Here is a 27,510-nt window from a genome sequence, read left to right as displayed (position 1 = left end):
ACATCTGCATGCCCACCTCCAACTAAGCTCTTAAAGGAAGAGAACTGTGGGGCAATTTGGGTCTACGTTCTAAAACTGAGCATTGTGCATGGGCTACAGCAGGCACCTAGTGTTACTTGAATGAATGGACAAAGCAAGGACTCTGAGAAAAGAGGAAGAGGAGGACACAGAAAGTTTGTCTGTGAACGAATGGACAAAGCAAGGACTCTGAGAAAAGAGGAAGAGGAGAACACAGAAAGTTTGTCTGTCACTAACTTCTAAGGCCCCGCCAGTTACACTGAACGCGTGTGTGCATATCTACAATGTGTGCTCTTAGGGTAGATACTCCCAATGCCTAGCATAATGCCTAGCACACAATAAACATTTAGTGAACAAAATAATGTTGAATAAACTTTACAAGAGAAGAAATTGTTCAAGAGCCTACAAGCACAGCTGCAGATAAGCCCTTAACAATGCCAATATTGAGCTCCATTTACTACCTAAAGGCATCGAAGGTAGCCAAGCAATGGTACCCATTAATCTGCAGCCACGCTCACTACTGGTGGGTGTGTTTATTCCAGTTATAACCAGATAATGAGTACAGGTGCTTTAAAAGGCAGGTGGGAAAAAAGAAAAAAAGGCAAACCAGGCTTGATGAAAATAACTCTTACGAAAAAGGGGAAGAAGCAAATGTATGTTGAATCCGAATGTCAAGCTATTCACACATGGCTGTCCCATGAGTTCTTTCATTCATCTGTTCTTAGGGGAATGGTAGAAAGCTTTCATCAGCCCCATAAGGAGAAATTCAACCAAGCTCCCAGTGAAACACAAGGACGAAGGGCATCTCAGCCCCAAAGGACTGGGAATGATTAGCAGTGGAAAAACCTGTAACATGATGTAGGGAATGAGCTACACCCAGTGCCAGCATCACTACTTAGCAGCAGTGAATCTTGGGGTAGTTCCTAGCCCTCTCTGAAGCTCATCTTTCTCATCTGCAAAATGGAGCTGATGATACCAAGACACCAAGGCTATGAGGACTGGATAAGGGAACAAACAGGGCCTTATCAGGGTGAGGAGCACAGCAAAAGCCTAGAAGATGGTAAACTTGCCACGTTTCCCTCACTAAGACTTGGCTAAGACTTAAGTCCAAGAGGTTCTTCCTCATCCACAGGAAAGAAAGAGACAAGCATTTCAACTCCAGCTCAGGGGACCTTTGAGAGGTTGCAAAGGGCAGAATGTTCCTAAAATTAAAGCTGAATGACGTCTCAGTCCTGTGCTAGGGAAACCAGGAGATGGATGCAAATTTAGAAAGACTGTAATAAAAAAATAAAAATAAAATTACAATCATCCTCCTGGGACATGTAGTTCTTTTCTGGTTGCCAGATTTCCTGGTCATCTAAAGTGTATGTGATATATTTATTTCTGTGGAAATAATTTATGAATATAAAATCAAGTTGAGCTGAAGCCAAGGACAAAACCGGAGGAGGGTTGCCAAGATCCAGGGGAAACAATGGTCTAAGTCTCCTTTGAAGGCTTCCATTTTATTCCACCTTTTTAGAGCAGGTGACAAAAGCTCCAGTCACATTGTCCATAACTTGTCCCACCCCCTCAGTCCGATTTTCCCTCTCTCCCACAGTCATAGACTCTCAGAGGTGGAAGGGGCCTTACCAGGCATTTAGGTCAACCTCTCTGAAAAGCAAGAGTCCTCTGATGGCAAATAAGTTCACTTGCGACTTCTGCTTAGATACTCCCATGGCAGGGAGTTCACTGTCTTGTGACCTAGCCTGTCCCCTGGTTGGGCAGTTCTGCTGAGTAAGTTCTTCCTTATCTGCCATTCTGCAACTGTGTACTGGTTTTCCTCCCCCCAGCAGCAACACAGTGTAACTCGTCATTCTTCCACATGAAGAAGCTGCCTCTTATTTTATCTCCTGCAGGCTAGAACACTCCAGTTTCCACATTTATTCTACCTCCAATATGGTGTCCTAAACCTCTGTCTTCCAAGTAAGCCCAATTCTGGGTGTGCTTCATTTTATCATGATCTGTACAGGACCTGGCGAAACACGACTTTCCAGATGGGTCTGAACAACAAGGTAGAGTAGAACTGGCACATTCCTTCTTCCAGAGCCTGAGATCAATTCCTCCTCTTCTTCACTTCTCTCTCCTCCCTCCCATCACTCAAGTTCCAGTCCTCCCACCAGATGCCACCGACCCTGGGAAGAGAAACAAATGTGGAAGAGCCAGGGCTGGTGGAATGAGGGGGAGAAGGTGATGACGCAGAGTTCAGTTTCCTGCGCCGGCGGCCTAGGGCACCCAATCAGGCAGGCCAACTCCAAAAATAACCTTCCATTCAAACAGCCGGCTCTTAGTAGCTTCCCAGGAGCCCTTCATTTCAGCTTTCCAGGGCATGGTTCTCAGTGTTCCTGCACCCATTCTCTCACCACCCTTTCCAGAGCTTGATGGACTGACGTCATTTAACCATGACATTTACAACCAGCGTTCCAAATGTCCAAGGTCTAAATACACTTAGAAATATATTTTTATGGAAACAGATAAATATCCATCAACAAAAGACTGGTTAAATAAACACATCCATGATATAGGCTGTGATGCAGCTATGAGAAAATAATCTGTATATACTGATATGGAAAGACGTCCAATACCTATAGTAAAGTGAAAAGGGCAAGTTTGTAAAGTTGCAGTTACAATGTAATCCATTTACTGAGTTTTTTAAATGTATCTGCAGGGCTTCCCTGGTGGCGCAGTGGTTGAGAATCTGCCTGCCAATGCAGGGGACACGGGTTCGAGCCCTGGTCTGGGAAGATCCCACATGCCGCAGAGCAACTAGGCCCGTGAGCCACAACTACTGAGCCTGCGCATCTGGAGCTTGTGCTCCGCAACAAGAGAGGCCGTGGCAGTGAGAGGCCCACGCACCGCGATGAAGAGTGGACCCCGCTTGCCACAACTAGAGAAAGCCCTCGCACAGAAACGAAGACCCAACACAGCCAAAAATAAATAAATAAATAAATAAATGTATCTGCATATAACCATGAATACATACATACGTACATCCAAAGGGGGCTGAAGGACCCACAACAAACTGCAAACAGTAGTCACTTTGCAGAGAAGTGGGATTGGGGGAAATAACAAAAGGTAAGGTGGTTCATTTTTTACCCTATTTGAACATTCTAAAAGAAAACATTACACTTATTATTTGTGTGAAGAAGCCCCTAACTTTATGTATAGTTTCCCCTTTTTATACTTGTTCCCCATTTGATGATCTCAAAGCTGGAAGGGGCCTAGAGAGCTGTGGGTCGAATCCCTGTGGTGGCATGCGTCCTGCCCAAGGCCACACAGCTAGCTCGAGACAGCCGGAGGAGTCCGCAAGTCACAGTGCAGGCCCGGAGATAATGGGAGCCTCAGTGTATTAAAGAGAGGACTTTAATTTAATTACTAAATCAAATCAATTTTCTCCTTTTAGTTGAGTCAAAAATTCCTACTTGGGAGCAACAGTGAGTTAGGAGAGACCAAGACAACAAACTTGGAGGAGAAAGGGGAGCCTGGTGTCTTCCCATGGAGGAAAAGAGGCATCAGAGAAGATCTGTTTCTCAGGCACACCTGGCAGGGCCCTACCTTTTCTGGCTTTCCTTGCCCTTATCCATAAATCAGAGGGAAGGGGTTGGGTGAAAGGAGATTCGCAAGCATGGGGTGGCAGCTACTCATCTGAGCGAAGACCTCATCTTCAGAACGAGACAGGCAGCAACTCTACTTGAAGGCACACTAGTACCACCAGGCCGTCAGTCTCTGACCTTCATTCCATATGGAAGCTCTGCTTCTGGAGAGGGAAGGCTGGGTTCAAGTCTGATTCAGGGCCAACTAATGCTGCGTTGCTTGGGCTGTCACATGGATTACTTCATTCACTCCTCACCAAATTTTTTATAAATGTGTTTAAAGAAATTCAGAAGTCACTTGCCGAAAGCATACAACTGGTAAAGGGTGGGGCCTTTATGCAAAATCAGGTCTCCTGACTCTAAATTCAGTGCTCCTTTTATCGCATCTCTTTGTGACACGGGACACAGCAGGAAAATTCACTTGAGCAGTAAAACTACTTAAGTTTTACTGGCACTTTCTATCTCTCTCTCTCTCTCTCTCTTTCACACACACACACACACACACACACACACACACACACACACGGTTCCATAGGTAACAGTGACAGCAGACACGGGCTCCAAGAGCAGCACGACCCATTGCCTCAAATATGCATCATGCAACTCAGTGAAATATTTATGGCTAAGCTGAAAAGATGTCTGGGATGTACTTCAAAGTCACGTGGGGTAGAGTGTGGGGTTATAGACCAGCCATGAGTTTTGATAATTGTTGAAGGTAAATGATTATAAATGGGAGGAAGGAGGTAATTACACCATTCTTTTTACTTCCGTGTGTTTGAAATTTTCCATAAGAAGACTTTTGTAATGCAGCATGCAAGTGATCATTTCTCTCTCAATTTGTCACCTGGTAGGAGGTACCACTTTAATTAACTTTCTGCCTGCTATCACGGTAAGAAAAAATATTAGGACCAAAAGTTTCTGCAGCTTGTGAAAATCCCAATTATAACACTAATAGCTATCACTTACGGAGGGCTTTCTGTAAACCTGGCCCTGTACTGGGCCCTTTAACGATGATTTTGTTTAATCCTTACAATGGGCCAGTGAGGTAAGGGCTGTTATGCCCATTTTACAGAGAAGGAAATTGAAGCTCATCTATATTGGTGGTAATTTGTGAACAAGAATTCAAATCCTGAATTACTTATGCTCTTAATTCCTACTGTTCCCACAATCCTATGGGAATAATCTGGAATGTGGACAGAGATTTATTCACAGACATTAATCATGGTGTCAATTACAATAGAGAAGAATTAGAAGTAGTTTGATAGGGCCACTGTGGGAAAGCCTTCCCCACTGCTCCAGTCTGGGGTTGTTGCCCCTCCTCTGCATTCCCAGGGTATCCTGAACTAGTCTCTAGTTACCCCATCTCCTCCATTGGACCATGAGCTCTTCTTATACAGTTTTTGTTTAGAGTGGGCCCTCGAAGATGGGAGGAATGAATTAATAAAGGACCCTGGAGTTGCTTATTTTAACACATACAGAAACTGAAAACCTGGGTGTTAAAATAAATTGCCACAAGGGCAGAACTAGAACCCAAGGCCACAGGCAGGGCCCTTCTCTTTCCATTAGACTTTAGGCTCTTCTAACATGAAAAATATATATATATTTTAAAGGGTATTTGGATGCTTGAGGCATGGTTGGGAAAGGGGAAAGAAGTTGGAGACTCCTTCCTCTATAGGCCTTCACTGAAATGCTCACTGGAGTGATCAGATCCCATGGGACCATGGGACCTTGGAGATGCTGATATGGTGATGAATGAAAAGGTGCAGCTTTAATGAGGATATAAACTGTGACTTGGGTATATGAAAAGGTTAAGTAAGAAAGCCAAGAGTAACTGTACTTGCAGTATGTTCTCTACCATTTAGAAAAAACAAATCCACTAAAAAAAAAAAAAAAGACAAGAAGGAAAATTGCCAATTGTTAACAATGGTTGCCTTTGAATAATGGAATTTTCTTGCTGTTTCTCTATACTTTTTTGTACTTTCCAAATTGTCCTCAATGGGCATGCTGTATTTTTATAATCATAATGACAAACAAAATTTAAATCACCAAGTTGATTCTAAAGGCTAACCTGACCCTTCTAGTAATGACTTAGAAAGTCACTCCAGTATTTTAATGTGATGATACCACATTGCTTACTATGTTACTGTAACATATACAACTATAAAAAGTTCATCTATCCAAGTCAGAATATATGCAGTATACCTGCAGACAAGCAAGAAAAAAGGTATTTTTTCCCCAATTCAGTTCTTACTGAATAAGTCACTGATACCAAGTCTAAGCAAATTCTCAGGACTCTAATGTTCCAGAATATTACTGCAAATTTCATTAATGAATTATTCCTGTCACTTTTTAATGCAACCACATCTTCACACTTGTAGAGATCCACATTCTCTTTGAAGCCTTCCTTCTTCCACTCTCTCGTTGACCACCTGCTCTTGGTTTAACTTATGAAGAAAAGGGACAACCCCGCCACCACAGAGGTCGATTTTGAGATAAATTAGATCTATTTTCTGTAGGCTCTTTAGGGCAATTTCTTTTTATTTTTTTTAACTTTTTTTAATTTTTTAATTTTATTTTTTTATACAGCAGCTTATTAGTTATCTATTTTATACACATCAGTGTATACATGTCAATCCCAATCGCCCAGTTCATCACACACACACCCTCTGCGGCTTTCCCCCCTTGGTGTCCATACGTTTGTTTTCCACATCTGTGTCTGAGGGCAATTTCTGAGGGGAGATCCAAATGTGTTCCAAGCAGGGGTGGGTGGGCAATGAGTGGATCTGGCTCTTTGTAACTCCAGGTCCAGTACAGGAACCATTCCCACACTGACCTGCCTGCTTGTCAGTAAATACGGAGTGAATGAATAGAAAGACTTTAGATTGCACTCACCTCGGTGCGAAAGTTCTGGGTTCGGTTTTTGTGTTTTTTACTAGGTTTATTTACCTTAGAGTCACACACACTTCACAACCCCCCAAAGGCCCTTTTTACAGTCTGGCAGACATTCACCCCAGTTACTGACTAGGTTGGGTCTCTCATTTAAGCACAGGGCTTACCCAATGGGGTTATTCTCCAACCGTCATTCTCTACCACTAAAAAGCTGGTGAGCACCCAACCCTGACAAGAGGTCTGAAAAGGTGTAAGCATGAGTCACGTGACTTAATACCCACCACAGCCCCAGGAGATGCATACATGTTCTTCCCCTTACATTACACCCTGTAGATGCAACCGCCTGGTCCTCAAGGAACACAGGGAGAGGAGGGTTGACCCAAACCCCATCCTCTGCCTCTAAGGGCCAAGCAGCTTCCACTGCACCTGAACAGCCTGTGCAGAGACTGGGCAGGAGGGACTTTCATTGTACAAAGAAGGACACCGGAGCCCAAGAAATTAAGTAGCATGAAGAGCTAAGTGAGGTCTCTCTTCTGACTTCTTGCTGCCTTTCGTTTTACGATCATAGTTTAAAACAGAGGAGTCCAGGGCAAGAGTAAAGTGAACCAGTTAGTAAACACTAAAGAAAACCGATCCCCAATGATAACTATCAATATAATACTCCTCACCATATCTACCATTGGGATCCAGGGCTTTGTTTAATTACCAAAACCTATTTAAGTCCTTAAGGAATTCATTCTGTGACTTAAAGGGTGTTGTTATAACAACCATCATAACTTTGACTGTACTCCGGGGTACCAACAAAAACTCATTTGATGCAACAGTTTCCCTTTCACGCAAAAAGAGGCACTAAAAGCAGCCATCTTGCTGTGTGTCCTTAGGCATGTAATCTCTCCTCCCTGAGCTTCAGTTTTTCCATTTAGAAAAACTGGCCAGGTGATTTCATAAGTTCCTTACAAGGGTGAGAGTCCTGATGAGATCTCTAATCAAGTGCCAAGTGGAATTACCACAAAAATGAAACAGCCTGGAAACCCTAAGAAAAGAAACAGGTGCAGTCAGGAGATAAGAGGGACAGGGTGAAACAGCACATTAGCTTTGGGGAAACCCAGACTCAATGTGTTTTCTTTGGTTTTCCAACTTTTCCTCTGCCAAATGCAAACATAAGTAGCTGCTTCGTGGGACTCTCATTTTAAAAAATTTAATTAAATAAAATCAATGAAAACAATGCTTTGTTCTCCCACAAGTGACTCAGGAGTAGCGCCCTAGGAGACACTTTCTTCCTGGAGTGCTTATGCCCAAACAAAGGCCTCCTGGCACAGGGATGACAGGCAAAACATCCAAGTCTCCAGGGCTGGCCCGGCTCCAACTTTGAGGGGAAAGGGCAGCCAGAAGAGAAAACTAACTACGCTTATGAAAGGCTAGGAGAGTAAGGAATTACTAAATCTATCTGTTCTCAAATGGGTAAAGAACTCTTGAAAGGGATAATGGAAGGGTGCAGCTTTCAATCTGAATTACGTTCTTTGTTTAACTCTATTCTGCCTAAGGCCACTGCCTCTTCAGCCAACCACAGAATCCCGGTTCTGCCTTTTCGACCGCATGGCAGTGTGCAGTGTGGGAGGTGGGAGACCCAGACTCAAGTCCTCTCTAGGTGGCCTATTTCACTCGGTTTAAACTTGGACAAGGAGCTGAACCCTCCCGGCCTCCGTTTTCCGGCCTGTAAAATAAGAGGGTTCACTGGATGCTCTCTAGACTCCCAAAAACAGGGGCGCAGCGCCGGAGGCCCTCCAGTTCCCCACTCCCCACCCCCGCCCACCCCAGGGACAGGTTAATCTGCTGCGCAGCTGGCCAAGGTGAAGCCGCAACCCGACCGCTCCGCAAGCACAAGGGTGGCGGTGCCTAGGTTCCCGCGCACACCACCCACTCCCACAGCCTGACGGGCTTCCTTCTGCACCCACACCATCCCCTACTGAGCCAATGCACTCCCCGCCCCCAACCACCTCACTGCTGCCTGAACAGGTCTGATGAACTAAAACCTGCAAAGCTGAGCTGAGCATACGTAGGCAAAGAAGAAGCAAAACAAACAAGAGGCCTCTCTTTCCGGACCTCGGAATTTCCCTCAAATAAACTAGGATAGAACTGAAAATAATAGCGTCCCCACCTAGAACAAGAGTGCTCGGCTGGCCTTGTTTGTACAAACACACAACAAGCCAAAAGGAGCCAGTGACACCGGGGCTGGCTAGACGCAGGGATCTACAAAGGCAAAGCGCAAACGAAACCCAAGACTGCGCTGGGCGCCGTTTAAATCGAACTGTTCTTTCTGCAGGCTAAGGAGGCACTCGCCGTCCCCAACAGAGGCAGTGCAGGGACAGTGGTGCGCTGGGCACGGTCTTTTTTTTAGGAGGGGGACCCACAGACCCTTAATTCAACCCCTGTCTCTAAGAAACCACCGTGAGGTGGAAGTGAGGGGTGGTCCGGGTCATCTCAACTCATGCACCACGGCCGGGGACACACTCCCGGCCTGGGGTAATCTTTTGTAGCTTCCTTCTCTTTTCGTGTTTCCCTTTTTAAGTCTAGCAATTTGGTCTGATACCCAAGTGGTACCTTTTAAACGGGTCTGTCGTCTTCCTCCAGCAAGTGACGCCCCCAGCGCCGCTCCCTCCCCGGCAGCTGAGACAATGGCCGGATTGCGCAGGGCGGCTCCTAAGGGCTTGCGGCGCGCCACGCTCCCAGCACAGGGCGCACGTGCATTTGTTATGGTACCTGTGCCCCCACCCCCGCCGCGGGCCTCAGTTTCTCCGTCTGTAAATCCGGCAGGCAAGATGTGAAGGAATCTGGACTCTGCAAGGAATCCCCCTCCCATGCTGACGGTGCAGTGGAGAAAGCGGGGTTCCCCGCGGCCGCGCGCACGTGGGTTTGTTGTGGGTCCGCAGGCTAGTGGAGCCTGGGAGAAGCCAGGGCGGCCCCTCCGCCCGGATTAATCCACAGACACCCCCAGCCAAAGGGTGGCTGGTCAGAGCGGCCAAGGCGTCTGAGGGGTGCTGGACACCGATTCCCTGCGCCCTAGGCGCGCCCCGGACCCCGCCGCTCCGCTCCCATCCTGTGCCCCTTCGCTCCACTCCTCCCGGGGGGCTCGGGCCGCGCCGCCGCCCACCGCAGCCCTACTCACTCGCTGCGCTCTCGGCCGCCGAAGCTGCGGTAGCTCAGCCAGCTCCACGCCCCAGCCGGCAGGCAGCGGGTTCCCTTTGTTAGCGCGGGGCAGTGCCCCAGGCGTCTTCCCCAGCCCGGCCCTGCGCGGGACTCCCCTCCCCCGGATGCCTCCGTACTCCTCGCCCGGCGGTGGCCAGAGAGCCCGGTAGCTGGGAGCCCCAACGCAAGAGTCCCTGAAGGAGGGTCTTTGGGGAGGAGCGGGGGGACAGGGGATGAGGGGTGGCGCGGACGCGGGAAGGAGGGAAGAAGAGTGCGGCGAGGGGGCGGGGGAAACGAGCCGTCTCCGTTATGCAAATAGTAGGGAAGACCGGGTGGGTCCCCTCGCCACACCGCACCCCAAACCGTCCCAGCCCTCCGGAGGTCGCTAGCGGTGGTGCACTTAACCCCCGAGTGATGCCAGGATGCGGCTTCCCCGTCCGCTACCCCCACCCCCGCCCCCGCTGAGGGCGGGCCGAGGGCCGAGGGGGAGGGGCAACGTGGAAGGGCAAGGTTCCCAAATACTGACTCTACCCTAGCCTCACAGGTGGCTGAGGGTTGAATCCAGCACTCTCCTAGCAAGCAGGGACTATAGATCTTGCCTCTGCTACTGACTGGCTGCATGACCCTGAGCAAGTCCCTTAACCTCTCTGAAGCCTCGAATTCTTCTTATGTAGAATATGAAACAACAAAATCTATTTCACAGGGTGTGACAAGAACCTCCTACACACTGTAGATACAGAAGGGAAGGCGGGTCAGCGAGTCCCTACCCGTGGAGATTTCCACACCAAGCTGTCTGCAGGCTGGTGGGTAGGAGGCCTCAGGGAGGGTGGAAAAGGGAGTGAGTTTCCTTCCTTCCCTGGGGCTGAGCTGGGGCTGCCAGGAGGAAGCGAGAGGAAATCACTTGAGCAACCGTCATCACTAAACACTGACCACCCCTGGTGACCCTGGGGACCACTTCCCTAAGACAGAAAACCACCCCGTAGGAGGGTCGGAAGCGACCTTTGGCCACCAATGCAGTCCCCGTAGAAAAGACGTGACTACCAGAGGCAATAATCATCTGCCGAAGGTCTATCGAGGGCCCACTTGGCACCCGGCTCTGTATTTGGAGGGAAGGAGTGGTGGGTGAGAGGAGACAAGGAGAGTAGAAGGTAGTGCGGGTCCTCTAGGAACAAGAGTCCAGTTCACGCTAGAGTGCGTGAAGCCCAGGCCCAGAACTTTGTCTCCAAATTGAGTTGTCCTCTCCCCACCACCATCCTGGGAAGGGGAGGTGGCATCCTCATCTCATCCCCAACATCCTTCTTCCAAACACTGCTTCCCCGCACCCCAGATCCTGGACCCCTCCTGCTGTCACTGCTGGCCCTTCCCAGCTGCTGAGGATGCACTACTGCTCAGTACAAAGAGCTCCACCTGGAGAGGGTGACAAGCAGAGCGAATTCAATTCTCTATGACCAACTAGCTATGCACTCTTATGTAAGCTCCTCAGTCTGTTTATTTCTGGTGTGGAGAAGGTGCTCATCACAGTAAAATGTGTGAGTTAATGAGTGGAAACGACAAACTCTTAGGACTATTTCTGGGAGGGTGGGAGGGTGGTACATTGACTTTATTATGAAAAAACATGGAAATAAGACTTTGTGCAGGGGCATGGTATACCTCTTTGTGTTTTACACCGATTTTTCCGGCAGTGAGCCTCCTGGAAAATGGATGGCAGGATCCGAGATGAAAGCACGGAACACAGAGATCAACTTGGAAGTTGACATCAGTGGAGATATAATTAGGAGTGGTGGCAATGACAGTGGGAATGAGAAAAGGACATCTAAACAATGGCTACCATTTGGGGAGCAAAAGCACTCTCTCCTCATCATAGGATATGTGGTGGCCTTAGCCCTATCTTGTGGATGAGGAAATTCAAGTCACTTGGAAATGGAAGAGCCAGAATTTGAACCTCTTCCACATTAATTGAAAGCATTCATCATTTCCATCCTCAGCATCACTTTTGTGTCAACACTACTTCGGAACCAAGAACAAGAAACAGGGGAGAGTTTGCTCTAGAAGGTTCTCATCACCAGAAGAACTCCAGCCAAGGTATGGAGAAAACAGGGGACAGGCTCACTCTGGATTCTTGGCTTGCAGGACTAGGATGACCACAGATGACAGTGGAAGCCCAGGAAGGTCCTGGGACTCCAAGGCAGATGAGGAGGCAAGTAGCAGTGCCACTGGCAAATTTCCAGGCTGGGAGCAGCTCTGGGTTATTCCCTTTGGGGGCTGCTCCTTCAAGGTTGCTGTGTCTTCAGAGCCTTTGGGGCCTTCTCACCCAGAAGTGAGAAGCAAGAAGCTGGACCACTGGATGGGGGATGGTCCGGTCCTCCCGAGCCTATTTATGAGGCTTCACTCCTCACTGTCTCTGGAGCCCCTGCCTTGACAGCATGTTTTCCTTAGAAGTATAGAGACCTACTTTCCCTCTGGACACCATCTCAGCTCCCTGCCCCGCACTGATCTCAGCCTTTGCCCATGAATAATATTTTAGGTCATGCCTTTCTCAGTCATCATTTTACGCAGTTTACTGGCTAATGCAAATAATGCCCCCCTGCTTTTTTAACATTCGTTTACAGCAATCCACTGGCAAACAATATTTTCATAGCACTCTTGAAGTGGAGGTTGATGCTATTACAAAGTCTTGGGTGGGGGTGAAAGGAGACACAGGCAGTTGAAAATAACCTTCTAAACTCTTCTTCCTCACCTCACTATAAATGTTCATCAAGCCCTTAGATAGCACTCCGTCCTCTGCATGCTTTTGTTAGGGGTACCACTGATCAAAACTGACCACCCTGGTCAGGCCCGATAATAACCACTTGCCTGCGTTATCTTTACAACAGGAGGTCCTGGTAAGGAACGCGGAACTAACAAGCTACCACCAACTGGAAGAATTCGGAAAGGTCAAAAGGAGAGAGGAGACGCCAGTCCATATGTCCTACCAACCTCCCAGAATCCTTTTTGCTGGAATCCATCTTGGCTGAGCGATGCGCACACCACCAGGAAAGACTCTGAGTCAGAATGACTGGCCAGAGACAACGTGGAAACTAACCCCATCACCATAAAACCTGAGACTGCGAGCCACGTGGCAGTGCAGTTCTCCTGGGTTCCCTTACCCTCCTGCTCTCCGCCCAGGTGCTCCTCGATAAAGTCTCTTGCTTTGTCAGCACGTGTGTCTCCTCGGAAAATTCATTTCCAAATGTTAGACAAGAGTCCACTCTCGGGCCCTAGAAGGGGTCCCCCTTCCTGCAACACTTTCAGCACCTACTGTCCAACATAAAGGTAGGCTCCAGGTTAAAGGAACTGCTCTGTGGTCCGTCTGAGCCCCCTACCTTGGGCCTCAGTGCTGCCAGCTTCAAGGATGAAGATACCCAGACACAGTTAAGTCTCTAAAACCCAAGTCAGAAAATAGAAATAGAGTAACAGCATCTCTAAACTAAGCACCCAAGGACTGCTCCTGCTGTCCCCACATGGATGGTCCAGTGGAGCATGGAGTGGGCCAGGGGAGAACAACACTAGAGGTCAGAGACTGGACACTAGAGATAGGCCTCATGGGAGGACTGCAGCCACAGGACAGGGAAATGGCTGGTACAGCAAGCAGTGGCCTGCTGGCTCCACAACCTCAGAGTGGGGAATCAGCACGGTGTGATCAGGATAGGTCAGAGAAATGGACATACTATGGGGGCACATGTGTGGCTGGACTGCACTTCACCCAGTCAGCTCCTGTCCAGCTCTGGCCTAGAAGATACGATGAGAAACCAGGTCTCTTTTCTAAGTCACTTACATTTTAGCAAAATGTCTCTTGATTCATAATAATAATAATTGCCATGTACTGAACATCTCCTGTGTGCAAGCCAGTCTCTGTTGCATGCTCTCATTTAATCCTCACTTGGGGGGATCATTCTGGAACCCTAGTGTGCCTAAGTCTTCTTGAGCTCCTTTTCCTATTCTTGCCTTAAGGCCAATCTTAGTAAGAGAATAATACATGGTGGGGTGTGGGGGGGAAATGTCTACAAATCTCACTTCAAGAACATTAAAAAGTGAGCGATGTCTTTACAGAAGTTTTCTGAAGGAGACAAAATGGTGTTAGAGCAAACATCTTTTGAGGCAAACTTCCTAGATATCTGCTTACAACATTCCTCTCCCCAAAGTTCTACTCTTGACAGTCACCCTCTCACGTTTTCACACCTCCCTCCTCAACATCCCTTCCCCTACTGTGATGCTCCTCCAGCTGCCTTCCCCTTCCCAGGTCCTTCCCTCTAGCAGGCTCCCTTAATTTTAATGTTAATTAATTTTAATTAGCCTCTGGCAGTGACTCCAAAAGGTATGAGAAAGTGGGAAACTACAAAAAGAAAGGAAGAAAGAAAGAGGGAGAGGAAGGAAAAAAGGAAGGAAGGAAGGAGGGAGGGAGGGAAGGAAGGAAGGAAGGGAGGGAGGGAGGGAGGGAGGAGAAAAGAAAATTCACATAACTATGGACCTTTATATTCGCTGATGGTCTGCATATATATTCTCCCACTTGAGCCCTCTTCAGTCTCACAATACCCTGTGAGGTAGATTTGCCTCTTGATCATCCCCATTTACAGATGAGAACACTGAGGCTCAGAGGTAAAGTGAGTTGCTTAAAGCCCACTAGTGAGTGTTGAGCTGTGCTTTGAAACCAAGGCCTCTGTCTGCATACTGCATCTGTCCCCAGAGCTGCAAAAGACTGGACAAGCCCATCAAACCGTTGCTGACACTTCACAGGCTGCAGCGGCCCAAACTGCTGCCCTGCTGCCCTGGGGGCAAGACTCAAAAACTATGTGCAGGAGACCAGATGCACCAACAATAGCAGGAAATACAGGGGCAAAGGAGCTCTGAGGAATCGCAGATGCTTGTAATAAATTCTCTCAAAAAGATCCAGGAAATTGGCTTTTCCCAAGGGACTTCTACCAGCCCCAAAGTAGAAGCTGCCTCCTGTGTATTTACGACCGTCAGAATAACCTGCAGGAATGGTCAGGCTTGGCACAAGAGGGCTTGTGGGCCAATGAAACCTCTTTGAAATTAACAAAGGGTTTGGGAGGGGGGTATAAAAAACAAGTGTTTGATGCCTATTGGTGATTCGTCCCAAACCTGCCTCTGTACGGCCTCACATTTTTAAACATCGAATTCTAACAGGTTTTTTTCCCCTCTCCTTTTACAGATAAAGTTTGCTTTAGGAAATTTAGAAGAGTCACACAGGGACTTCCCTGGTGGTGCAGTGGTTCAGAATCCGCCTGCCAATGCAGGGGACACGGGTTCAATCCCTGGTCCCAGAAGATCCCACATGCCGCAGAGCAACTAAGCCCGTGCGGCACAACTACTGAGCCTGTGTGCTGCAACTACTGAAGCCCACGCACCTAGAGCTGGTGCTCTGCAACAAGAAAAGCCACCATAATGAGAAGCCTGCACACCGCACCACAACGAAGAATAGCCCCCGCTCTCCACAACTGGAGAAAGCCCGCGCTCAGCAACAAAGACCCAACGCAGCCAAAAATAAATCAAAAAAATTTTTTTTTGAACTGACAAATAGAAAAGTCAGACAAGTGTAAAGAATCAAGTGGGGAAGATTGTCATCCCATCAGCCACAGGCAGAATCAACCTTTTGGCCTATTTTCTTCCAGTTATTTCCTGTACAGTTTTCTTTCCATAGCTGAGATCATAATGTATATAAAGGATATCCTGCTTTTCTACCCCACTTAGAGTATATCATAAGTTTTTCCCTTGTATATTGAACAATAAATGTATTCATTCACTTCAGCCCTTAGCAGATGCAAGGCAAATATTCTTAGGCAATTTATTAGCGGTTTGTTGCACTGTTTGTTGTCAATATGAGAGATGGTTTAGTTTAGTGGCTGAGAATACTGACTCTGGAGTCAGGCTGCCTGAGTTTGAATCCTGACTCTGCTACCTCCTAGCTGTGTGACCTTGGACAAATTAATTAACCTCTCTGGCTCTCTTTCCTTACCTGTAAAATGAGAATAGTAGTATCTACCTCACAAAGTGGTTCTAAGATTAAACGAGTTAATTACACGAAAAGTGTAATTACTGTACATGGCACAGTAAGCATGGGTAAGTGATAGCTCTTAGCAATATATGAGTGCATCATAAATTATTCAACCATTTTCCCACAGCTGGACATTAAGGTCATTTTCAATTTTTCCACTATTAGAAATAGTCCTGCAATAAACCATTTACAGCATGCATGACAGGAGGAAAAGTGGATTGAAAGTCCATTGTGAAGGCATGCCACGGTAAGCCATGAAGAATTAAGAAAGTCAAGATAAATGACCCAGGGCAAGAGTATTTCTTGGAAGGAGGCATCAGATTAACTTGAAGAGATGATATTTAATTCTACTTGACAAACATTCGTTGAGCACTCTGGGCCAAGAAAGGGTCTAGACTAGATCAGGGAACAAACACCAATATGAATAGAAGACACCAAGATGATCAAGGGACAGGCTCCACCCTCAAGGAGCTTTAGTCAGATTTGCAAAAATTCCACAACTGTTACCTCCAAGAGGATATTGTCACCATGACATATTTCTACATATCACCTATGTGGACAGCAATCACAGAATGCCAAATTTCAAAAGACCAATGCAGCCAAAGGTACAAGCCCAGTCAGTCCTTCCCCCAGCTGCCCATTGGGAAGGCTTGATCGAGAATGCCTGCTTCACAGAAGGACTGGACCTTGGGAATGGCAGCCATCAAGCTCTCAGTATAGTGTTTGCACATAGTAAATGCTCAAAAAATAAAGCTAACAGTTACTAAGCACTTCCTACGTGCCAAGTGCTCCGTCAAGCACTTTTCAGACATTCTGTCATTCATTGAACCCTTGCAGCAACCCTATTCGGTAGCTACTATTGACTTTATTATTCATATTTTGTAGATGAGGAAACTGAGAGGTAAGTGACTTAACAAGGGTCACACAAGCAGTAAGTGGTGAAGCTGGATTCTTAACCAAGTTTTAATTTCTTGCAGTAAGCTAATGGCCAGTGTTAGGTTCTGGTGGCTTAGACACTCAGAGGATTATGCCATTGTTTATTGTGTCTCACCCATGCGTATTTTACACATCTCTCCCCAAAGACAGCTGATGTTTTTTGAGAGAAGTCACACAACACACCGGATACCAACGTAAGAATCAACAGACTGCATTTTACTCCCAGCTCCCACGATTTAGCATGCAGACCTCAGCCAAGGCTCTACTTTTATGAAACGAGGGCAGTTGGACTAAATACGTTGTTTCCAAACCTGGCTGACATTTGGAATCACCTACAAAAAGCCTGTAAAATGTAAGTTTTAGTCTCTCCCCCAGTGGTTCTGGGGCTGGATTCTGGGTGTCTGTAATTGTTAACACTCTCCCCAGGCAATGCTGGTGATCAGTAGAATTTGCAGACAAAGCACTAGGTTACTTCTAAGGCTTTCTAGGTTGTCCCAGAGAAGTGCCTCCACAGGGTAAAAGGCCACCAAACATGGCTGACCATGTGGTACTCCATGAGCAGGGGAGCCTTCTCTCCTGGCACTGTCTCGAGCAAGGGACACTTTGCCATGGGATTAGGGACTTTAGACAACTGAGATGTGGCTGCAGCCTCAACTGCTATCTCATTAACCCTCATCACCAGTAGTTAACTGATCACAACCAGCTGGACAATGACCTGTGTCCAGGTCATATTTCCTCACTGCAGGGATAGTTTCTAACGTACAGATACCTCCTGCAAAGCTACATTAATTTTCCAACCCCTCTTTGTATAGCATACAGCACAAAATCTTTGGTAACTTCCCACAAGAAACCTGAGTGTAGAGCTGTAGCGTTCACCTACCAGGAGCTGGTGGGGAGATTGGTGATTTGAATTAGCCGGTAACTATCTCTGCTATGGCCTAAATGTGTGGGCAATTAGCTAAGCATTCAGGGAGCACTGACAAAGTTCAGTGCAGGAAGTAGCCTCTGAATGAAGAAGCATTATCCATTACATGGTGCTATAATAAAGCACCAACTGTCTAGTTCAATTAGCAAGCAGGGGGTCTATAAAGCTAATAACAGCCTGCACCTCTCTAACCTAAATGGCTCAGAGCATCGCAAGGTCATGAACTGAAGGCCTTAGAATGACTCCATCCAGAAAGCAGGGACACCAGGGCAGGCCCACTGAGGCCGAAGATTTGTGTGTGTGTGTGAATGTTTGGGGATGAGGATTACAGGCACTTGTATTCAAAGGGTTGTAGCAACTTCAGCTCGGGATCCCATCAATTAGGCTGTATTTCCAGGGAGCAAGGGATATCATCTATCGTATATCTTTGGCAGTTCCTCTGTGAGGTCTTTCTCAAACTTACAGGAAGGATGAATACTAGGAAACTCATTTCCTTGCCCAAGAAAGATGTGAAGGTCATAAGACCACATTCAGGAGGGATTTTTATTTGCAGAATCTGGGACTCATCTGATGGTTGAGTTCAAGAGAAAGGGGCACAGCGCACCTGCTTTTTTTTTTAGTTTATTTATTTATTTATTTTTGGCTGTGTTGGGTCTTCGCTTCTGTGTGAGGGCTTTCTCTAGTTGTGGCAAGCGGAGGCCACTCTTCATGGCAGTGCGCAGGCCTCTCACTATCGCGGCCTCTCTTGTTGTGGAGCACAGGCTCCAGATGCGCAGGCTCAGTAGCTGTGGCTCACGGGCCTAGTTGCTCCGTGGCATGTGGGATCTTCCCAGACCAGGGCTTGAACCCATGTCGCCTGAATTGGCAGGCAGATTCTCAACCACTGCGCCAACAGGGAAGCCCTACCTGCTTGATTTTAATCTCCCCACTTAAGTATGTGTTACTCATTTAGAGAATGTCCAACGCACTTTCCTAACATATCTTTCAATTGATCTCTATTTTGCAGATAAATCAACTGAGGTCAGGAGACTCAAATGACCTATCAAAGAGCACCTAGCTAATAAAAGTTTGGACTAAAGTCCACATCTGACTCTGTTGTAGATGCTAATCAGGGGCCACAGGGCAGCCCAGAAAGTATAGAGAGAACCAAAGACTTGAGAAAAAGCAGAAATTGCTGTGGGCCAGCCTCCCCAAACGAGGCCCCTGAGAGGAATCGGTACCTGCTCATTGTCTTCTGACTTTTCTTAGTGGTCAGGGCTGTTTTCTCAGCCTGTCTCTTCAAGGGGCTAAGAAAAACAAAGAAAGTGATAAGAAGAGATTGTAGGAAATGACCAGAAGACTGGTGTAATGTTACTGTTGTTGCTGGGAAGAAGGAAGTCCCTAATCCGAGATAGCTTTGTGTGAAGCTGAACCTCTGATAATACATTTCCTTCACCCAGGGTTTCGGCATAGAGGGGGAGGTGGCTTTACTGCTTCTTCTATCTCAGGAGGCAGAAGAAATCGTAATTCTTAGTTATTGATTACTGAGGTGAAATAGAGCATGTTAAGATTAGGATCTGCATGTTCCAGAATGATCTGAGAGATAATAACTTCCTCAAGTTATTGAACCAGGACCTAAACTATGCGGTAGTAAATCCTCACAAAGTCCCTGTGCAGGGTGGATCATTAACTACATTTGGAAACAAGATAACTGCGGCTTCAGGAGTTTAAGTAATTGGTGGAAGGCCGCATGCCTTGTAATTGGCAGAGCTGGGGATTGAACCAACATGTATATGACTTCAAAGCCGCTCTTTAACAACTAGGTTCATCAGTTTTTCCTTGAAGGCAATGTGATGTGAGGATGACCTGACTCATCTCCCCATTATCTTTCCACCTAGGACTTGCTTATACTTTTTCATTCCTCTGAAATGCCTCCTTCATCTCACTTCCACCTGCACGAACACAACCCGTCTCCTAAGGTCTAGTTCAACCCTAAGCTGCTCCAGGAAGCCCTGAGTCCAAACTGACCTATTCCTTCTCCAAAGTCTTATTAACACCTGCAGAATTTCCTGGGGCCATTTTTTTTTCATTCATTAAATGTATAACGAAGTACTCTTTCAAATAAAATGCATTAGATATTTCATGGAAGCACTCTTTGTCTTAAACAAATAAATCTACAAATCAGGATAAGTTTTTCATAACACATTCAGAGAGGTGATTTGAATTGGTTCAGGATTTTTTCTCCTCACTTAGCCATTCCCCAAACTTTGATCCAGTATCACAGGGGTAAAGAAGTAGGGGTCCTTCTTGGCTCCATCCATGGCCAGGTAACAGACTTGCTCCTCTTAGCTGATATTTGCCTCTCTGATCCCCTCCAAGGTCTTTAATAAAATTCCAAAAAGGCCATACCTCTGCCGTGTGCCTCTCCATCATGTTGATGACACAGCTCGTTCCCTAAATAACTAATGAGACGGTAGCCAACTTGGTTGTAGTGGCACATCAGTAGGCTTTGGGATCGAGCAAAACAGAGTTTGATTGCTGCCTTGCTTTTTGCTGGGCAGGTGGCTTTGAGAAAGGTCATTAACCCCTCTGAGCCTATGAAACGGAGGTACTATAGTCCTTGAAGGACCACAGTAAGTATCAGCGATAATGCTATTATGTGCCGTGTGAGACATCTAATAGGTACTCAAAAGGTGGAAGCTATTATAATTATTAGATGTGAACCCGATCAAAAAAAGAAGAAAAACTAACTTTTTTTAACCTTAGGGCCAATTAAAACACACACACAAATACAAATGCTTATAACCTTGCGTAAGAAGCCTCCTTCTTCTCCTCTTCTTTTTCTTCTCTTTCTTCTTTTAATCCCATTAAAAATTAAACATTGTAATTATGATTACATGCTGTTATAGATTGAATGCTTATGTCCCCCCCAAATTCATATGTTGAGAAAAAAACCTAGGGAATTCCCTGGCAGTCCAGTGGTTAGGACTCCGTGCTCCCACTGCAGGGGGCATAGGTTTGATCCCTGGTCAGGGAACTAAGATCCCGCATGCCATACGGTGAGGCCAAAAAAAAAAAAATGGTATTAGGAAGTGGGGTGTTTGGGAGGTAATTAGGTCATGAGGGTAGAGCCCTCATGAATGGGATTTAGCACTCTTATAAAAACTGCCTGAGAAAGTCCCCTTACCTCTTTCTACCACACGAGGACACAGAGAAAAGATGAGCATCTATGAACAGTAAGCAGACTCTCCACCAGACACTGAATCTGCCAGTGCCTTGATTGTGGACTTCTCAGCCTCCAGAACTATGAGAAATAAATTTTTGTTCTTAATAAGTCACCCAATCTATAGTATTTTGTTACAGGAGCCCAAACATCTAAGATACCTACTTCATGAAATAAACAAATGTCCGTGAGAAAATTAGCACTTCATTTTGGCTTCTGAAGATGCCTGCTCACATCTGGGCATATTGAAAAAGAAGCAACATGGAGACAATTTTCTCATGTTTAACCCTGAAATTATAGGCCTTGGACTAAATCAGAGAGCTGGAGGCCACAGTAGGGTCTTGTGCTAGTGGTTGCTCATCACCATGTGAGAAAAACTCAAGGTATCACTGGGAGATTTTTCTACATTCATAGGATGTTGAAGATTATCTCATGTCCCTCATGAGGAAATGGACTCCAGGGTGACAGAGAAACACCATCTGCACAATGATGGAGCCCAAAGCAAAACCTGGACTCTAGGTGCTCAGATCTCTGTTGGCTACCCCTATCCATTGGCTTTAAGGCATTACTGAGCAACACTTGGTACTAGCTGTGTGCTTCTTGGGGGTAGAAGGCAGGAGGAGACAGAGCCCCAGCCCTGTAGGAGTTCACAGGATGCAGAAGCAAGAGTTACCCTCAGACAGCCATGAAGGAACAGCTTCATGATTCAGAGCTCAGTGGAGCACACCCAAGCCCTAAGTAAGCTCCACACTACAGGACATATACTTGCTTTGTCCCTAGAACCGTCCAGCTGAGGCAGCATATATAACTGTTAACGTAGTTAATAGACTCTGGTGCCACACTATCTGGAATTGAATCCTAGGTCACCCAAAGAATAGCTGAGCAACCTTGGGCAAGTTACTTAATCTCTCTGTGTCTCAACTTTCCCATAGGTAAAGCATAGACAGTATTGTAAAGATGAGATAATACAACATAAAGTAATTTTTTTTAATGTCAGCACAAGGACTTTCCTGGTGGTCCCATGGTTAGGACTCCACCTTCCAATGCAGGGGGTGTGGGTTCAATCCCTGGTTGGGGAGCTAAGATCCCACATGCCTCGCGGCCAAAAAACCAAAACATAAAACAGAAGCAATATTGTAACAAATTCAATAAAGACTTAAGACAAATAAAATAAAATAATATGTCAACACAGGGCTTCCCTGGTGGCACAGTGGTTAAGAATCCGCCTGCCAATGCAGGGGATGTGGGTTCGAGCCCTGGTCCGGGAAGATCCCACATGCCATAGAACAGCTAAGCCCGTGCGCCACAACTACTGAGCCCGCGTGCCACAACTACTGAAGCCCTCACACCTAGAGCCCATGCTCTGCAAAAGAGAAGCCACTGCAATGAGAAGCCCACACACCGCCACAAAGAGTAGCCCCTGCTCGCCACAACTAGAGAAAGCCTGCACAGCAACGAAGACAGAACACAGCCAATAAATAAATAAATAAATAAATGAAATACACTTACTTAAAAAAAAAAATGTGAGCACAGAGTAAGTACTCAATGGAAGTTAGCCATAATTATTATATAAGCAATCACATTATTAGAGGGAAAAATTAATATTTGATGAACATTTACATATACATACTTGATATGCCATCAAATAATATTTGCTGAACGTATGAATGAATGAACAAATTAATGCAACTGGAGTCAGAGAAGGAAGGGAGTTTTGCAGGCTGAAGTGCTCACGGAAGTTTTCCTCATAGAGGCCAGACCTGATCTCCGCATTTAAGGAAGTGTAGAATGTGAGAAGCGTGAGAGAGAAAGAAACGAAAAATTTTTACACTTTCAAAGGATCTATTAAACAAAGACATATGTTGAAAGATGATTATTGTAGTGTTCTTTTTCTGCAAATATTGGAAATAGCCTAAATAGCCACCGAGACAATCAAATACGATTTGATGAATTCATACAATGAATTACTTTGAATCCATTAAAATGATATTTTCAAACAATGCTTAATAACAAATATGCTCAGATTATAATAAATTACCCAAAAAACACACACATTATAGACAATTTGTATGTAAAAAGAAGGAAAGGAAATTACCAAAATGTTAGAAGGAAGGAATAGGGATCATTTTGTTTCCTTCAATCTTTCTTAATTTTTCAAATTGTCTACAATGGGCATGTACTATTTTAATAATTTTGTTTGTTTTTAACTGTGGTAATATATAACATAAAATCTGCCATTTTGACCATCTTCAGGTATACAGTGCAATTAATAATATTTTTTATTTAAAGTCTTGTGTTTTTCTCAGATGAAGAAGGTTCCCAGACTCAGAACCTTGCTGATGCTGCCATCCTGTCATGGTGGCCCAACCAGCGCTCTGAGTGGAAGCATGGCCAGTGCTAGTGCCCAAACGCTCCCACCCCTCTGCCCTACTAAACACCATTATGATTCTGGAGTATGTAACTGCCTGCTGAGAGTTGGCACTTTGGCCCTCCAGTGTGGGGAATTATTTCTCCCTAAAGTCAGAGTGTTAGCAGGCTTCTCATGTCTGGGTAATGAGGGGCCTCTCCCATCCCCAGGCCTCTTCATTTTGTCTCTGATATTGTTCTGCATAAATGCGGTTTTCAGATATTGCCTCCCATGCTCACAAATATGGGGGGGCATTCCCCTCTGGCTCCAGAATCCCCCCAGAATTCCTTTGTACCTCCTGGAAAGTGTAAAAAGCAGGAATGTGGAGACTCTTCACCTAGTTCTGAAGGCTTGGCCTCGTGCTGCAGCTTGCATGATGAATCAGCACACAAGTTAGAGAGAACACCTTGTGTAACAGAAGCCTGGCCAGAGGGAAGAGCCATCTGGCAAGAGGCCTGTGTGTCTGCTGTGTGCCCAGGGCCAAGGGGGAAATGCCAGCCTTGAAGTGTCTCTTCAGTTTTCCTGTGATTCCACCATTTCTTATATCCATTCTCTTCCTTCTCTATTTTTACATTCTAATTCATTTATTCAACAGTCATTACTAACCTCTAACCATTCCCCAGGCACTATGGTAGGGATGAGATATGGACACCAAAGATAATTGTAATAATCTATTAACTGCCAGCACTGTGTTAAAACGCTTTCTCTGCACTGTCCCATTTAACACTTACAATAACTCCACAAAGAAGACACTGTTTCCTCCATTTTATACATTATAAAGCTGAGGCTAAGGAAGGATAAGACATTTTCACAAGAGAACTTCTGGGTAAAAATGGCAAAATGCCTCTAGATTAGAGGATTTGCCTCACCCAATACCCAACATTTTACACAATGAATGGCAGAAGAAAAAAACAGCAAAACATTAAAAAAAAATTACCAGCAATTTCCACTTTTGGTATGGACAAATAAACACCTACCAGATCCTGCTCTCCCAACAGATAACAGCTATAAACACTAGACAAAATACAAAAACCTGCAACCTGAAGGTTTGCTGAGAGTAAATGGAAGCAGACAGAATCTGGAGGACAGTCACATCTTGGAAGAAGGTAATGACAAAAGGTGAGTTACGCTTTTTTGTAGTTTTTAGCCTGGGAACAGGCTGAGGTCAGCACCATCTGTGGTGGCTAAGACTCGGATAAAAAAATTTCATACTCCTTCTGGCCTAAAGAACCAAAGAACAGAGTATGCTGGAAAGTAATGGTAGAGGGAAAATATTGAAAAGGAATGATCTAAAGAGAGAGAGAGACCACAAATTCTGTGTATAAACTCTCACCAAGTTTCTCTCAGATTCGGAACCACACAAGCATAAGGCAGACTCAAAGCAGCAGATCTAAAGATAAAGGAAATGAGCTGAGACTTGAGCTGCTCCCCCAAGGGCAGAGTGTTGACTTTGAATCGACCTAAGTGCATTTACTTGCTAAAGCCAAACATCAACACTTCAGAGGACTATAATAGGATGTGGAATCTCCATAACATTAAATTCATAATGTCTAAGATATAATTCAAAATTACTCAACATACAAAGAACCAGAGAATATGATCCAGGCTTAAGAGAAAAGACAATCAACTGAGACCAAGCCCAATATGATCCAGGTGTTGGAATCAATCTAAAGATCGCCAAGCAGCTATTAAACTTACACTCAATGAAGTCAAAGAAAAAAATACTTTCAATAAATGAAAGGCAGGAAATCTCAAATGAGAAGTAGAAATTATATTTTTAAAGAACCAATGGGAATTCTAAAACTGAAAAACTAGAATATTTGAAATTAAAAATTCTCTGGATGGACTTGATGAAAAAAAGAGTCAAAGGGCTTCTCTGGTGGCACAGTGTTTAAGAATCCACCTGCCAATGCAGGGGACATGGGTTCAAGCCCTGGTCCAGGAAGATCCCACATACCGCAGAGCAGCTAAGCCCATGTGCCACAACTACTGAAGCCCGTGCACCACAACTACTGAAGCCCACGTGCCTAGAGCCCATGCTCCACAACAAGAGAAGCCACCGCAAGGAGAAGCCCACGCATCGAAACGAAGGGTAGCCCCCACTCGCCACAACTAGAGAAAGCCCGCACACAGCAACAAAGACCCAACGCAGCCAAAAATAAATAAATAAACTTATTTTTAAAAAAGAGTCAAAAAACTTGAAGACAAATCAATAGAAATTTTCTACCTGAAGAACAGAAAGAAAAAGAGACATCGAAAAATATAAACAGAGTCTAAGGGAACTGTGGAACAATAAAAAATGTCTACATACATGTAATTTGAAGTCTAAAGGTGGAAAAAAGAAAAAATGAGGCCAAAAAATTGTTTTTGAAGGAATAATGGCTTAATTTTTTCCCAATTTACTGAAAGACAAATTTATATATTCAAGAAGTTCAATGAACCCGAAGCAGCATAAGTATACATAAAGACACACATTGGTATATCATAGTCAAACTTTTGGAAACTAAAATAAGGAGAAGTTTTTGAAAACAACCAGAGAAAAAAATGATGCATCACATAGTGGAAGAGCTATTTGAATAACTGCTGAATTCTTATTAGAAACTATAGAGACCAAAAGACAGTGGAACATCTTTAAAGAACTGGGGGAGGCGACAGGGGACACCCAGAATTCTATGTTCATTGAAAATATCCTTCCAAAATAAAGGCCAAGTAAAGGCATTTTTTAAAATCCACCAGCAGTAACAAGGAAAGAGGTTCAACCTTAGGCCATGAATCTTTAAAAGAAGTTGTCCAAGAAAGGAAAAGAGAGCTCTGATGTGGTGCCACATGCTTCATAATCTCATACTTACCTTCCCGAGAAGTAGTATGGAGGAAAATAAATGAAATGGAAAATTTCTGATAATTTTCAGGAATTGCAACACCCCCTATTCCAATTTGGAAAGAATATGATGAGAGGGTGAAAAGGCAAGTTGGAGAGAAGTCAAGAGAAAGCACCTGGGAGCAGCAGCACTGAACACTGTGGAACCATGGTGGAGTGAAGGAGGACACCCAAGGCTTGACAGTTTCCAGATCACTGCTGGGTGGGGCAAGCCCACAAGAGTGGTACACACACCCTGCTGGGTGGCATGGGTACTGGAACTACAGATTTTAATGGAATCTCGGAAAAGCACAGGTTCCGGGTCCTATAACAAAAGCTGGATGCAGCCCTATCCCCTCCCCATGCCCTAAAACTACAGAAAAGTGGACAGCAAGCAACTCACAGCCTTGAGCCTTGAGTTCTGATGGGAAGACAACTGAGTTTTAGATAAGACAGGATAAGTTTCAAGGAGAAGTCACCCAAATTCTGTATCAAACCAATGGAGATTAAAGTGTCAAAGAGACAAGGTGTGTAGCAAAATCCTACTTCGGATCTGACAAATAACTTAGAAAAATAAACAGGTAACAGAATAGATGCAGCTGAACATCAAATTATTTTCATAGAGGGAAGACTTGAGATAATCATGAAGAATATTGAAGAAAGGACATGAAATTTAAAACAAAGAATAGATGACAAAGACTATCTAACATAAGAATTTTTGGTGTCCTGGGAGTGAAGAGCTACAATAATTAAGTTGAGAAACTGTGTAGAAATGTAATAGAGGAAAATTTCTCCAAAATGTAAGAATTCAACCTTTTAATCCAAAAGATGTGCTGTTTTCCAATAATATTGCTTAAAAGAAAGAGAGAGAGAGAGAGACATCTAGACATGTGCTTGTTAATTTAAGTTAAGGAATTTTTTAAAAAATGTTTCTTTCGGTATTCAGGAAGAGAAGTCCAATCACCTATAAGGGTGAAAAAAAAATAGATTTTTCTAGGACTTCCCTGGTGGCACAGTAGTTGGGAGTCCGCCTGCCGCTTCAGAGGACGCGGGTTCGTGCCCCAGTGCAGGAGGATCCCACGTGCCGCGAAGCGGGTAGGCCCGTGAGCCATGGCCGCTGAGCCTGTGCGTCTGGAGCCTGTGCTCCGCAGCGGGAGAGGCCGCAGCAGTGAGAGGCCCACGTACTGCAAAAAATAAAATAAAATAAAACACTCAGAAACAGAAATGCTAGAGCAAAAACCCTAGTGGTGAGCATAAAACCCATGTAAATATCAAAGCAAAGTTGAGTAACAGGGGAAGTTACAGGACAGAATGGATTGAAACTGTCACAACTTTTGCAAAGAAATAATACTGACCAGTGAAAAACAGTAGGAGGGAAGAAAGAGCTGGGAAGAAGTGTTAATAGTGCT

At 45.2% G+C, this 27,510-nt stretch overlaps 1 protein-coding gene across 4 annotated transcripts in view; it reads right to left on the bottom strand.

The window, feature by feature from the left end:
• The window catches only part of ST6GAL1 (ST6 beta-galactoside alpha-2,6-sialyltransferase 1), a 152,087-nt gene extending 142,027 nt beyond the window's left edge, over nucleotides 1–10,060 (bottom strand). For 2 of the 4 annotated variants that reach the window (XM_081234324.1, XM_081234323.1), the window contains exon 1: nucleotides 9,703–10,058. The gene's annotated coding sequence lies outside the window, so the exon portion shown is untranslated. Of the gene's footprint in view, nucleotides 1–9,137; nucleotides 9,336–9,702 lie in introns of those variants that run through there. The other 2 variants (XM_081234329.1, XM_081234325.1) reach the window with 2 other exon arrangements.
• Between the last annotated feature and the right edge of the window lie 17,450 nt (nucleotides 10,061–27,510).

Source organism: Mesoplodon bidens (genome assembly GCF_964165515.1).
Source record: "Mesoplodon bidens genome assembly, chromosome: 5".
NCBI lineage: Eukaryota > Metazoa > Chordata > Mammalia > Artiodactyla > Ziphiidae > Mesoplodon > Mesoplodon bidens.
Note: the sequence above shows the minus strand (reverse complement) of the source record. Positions and strands in the feature narration are given on the sequence as shown.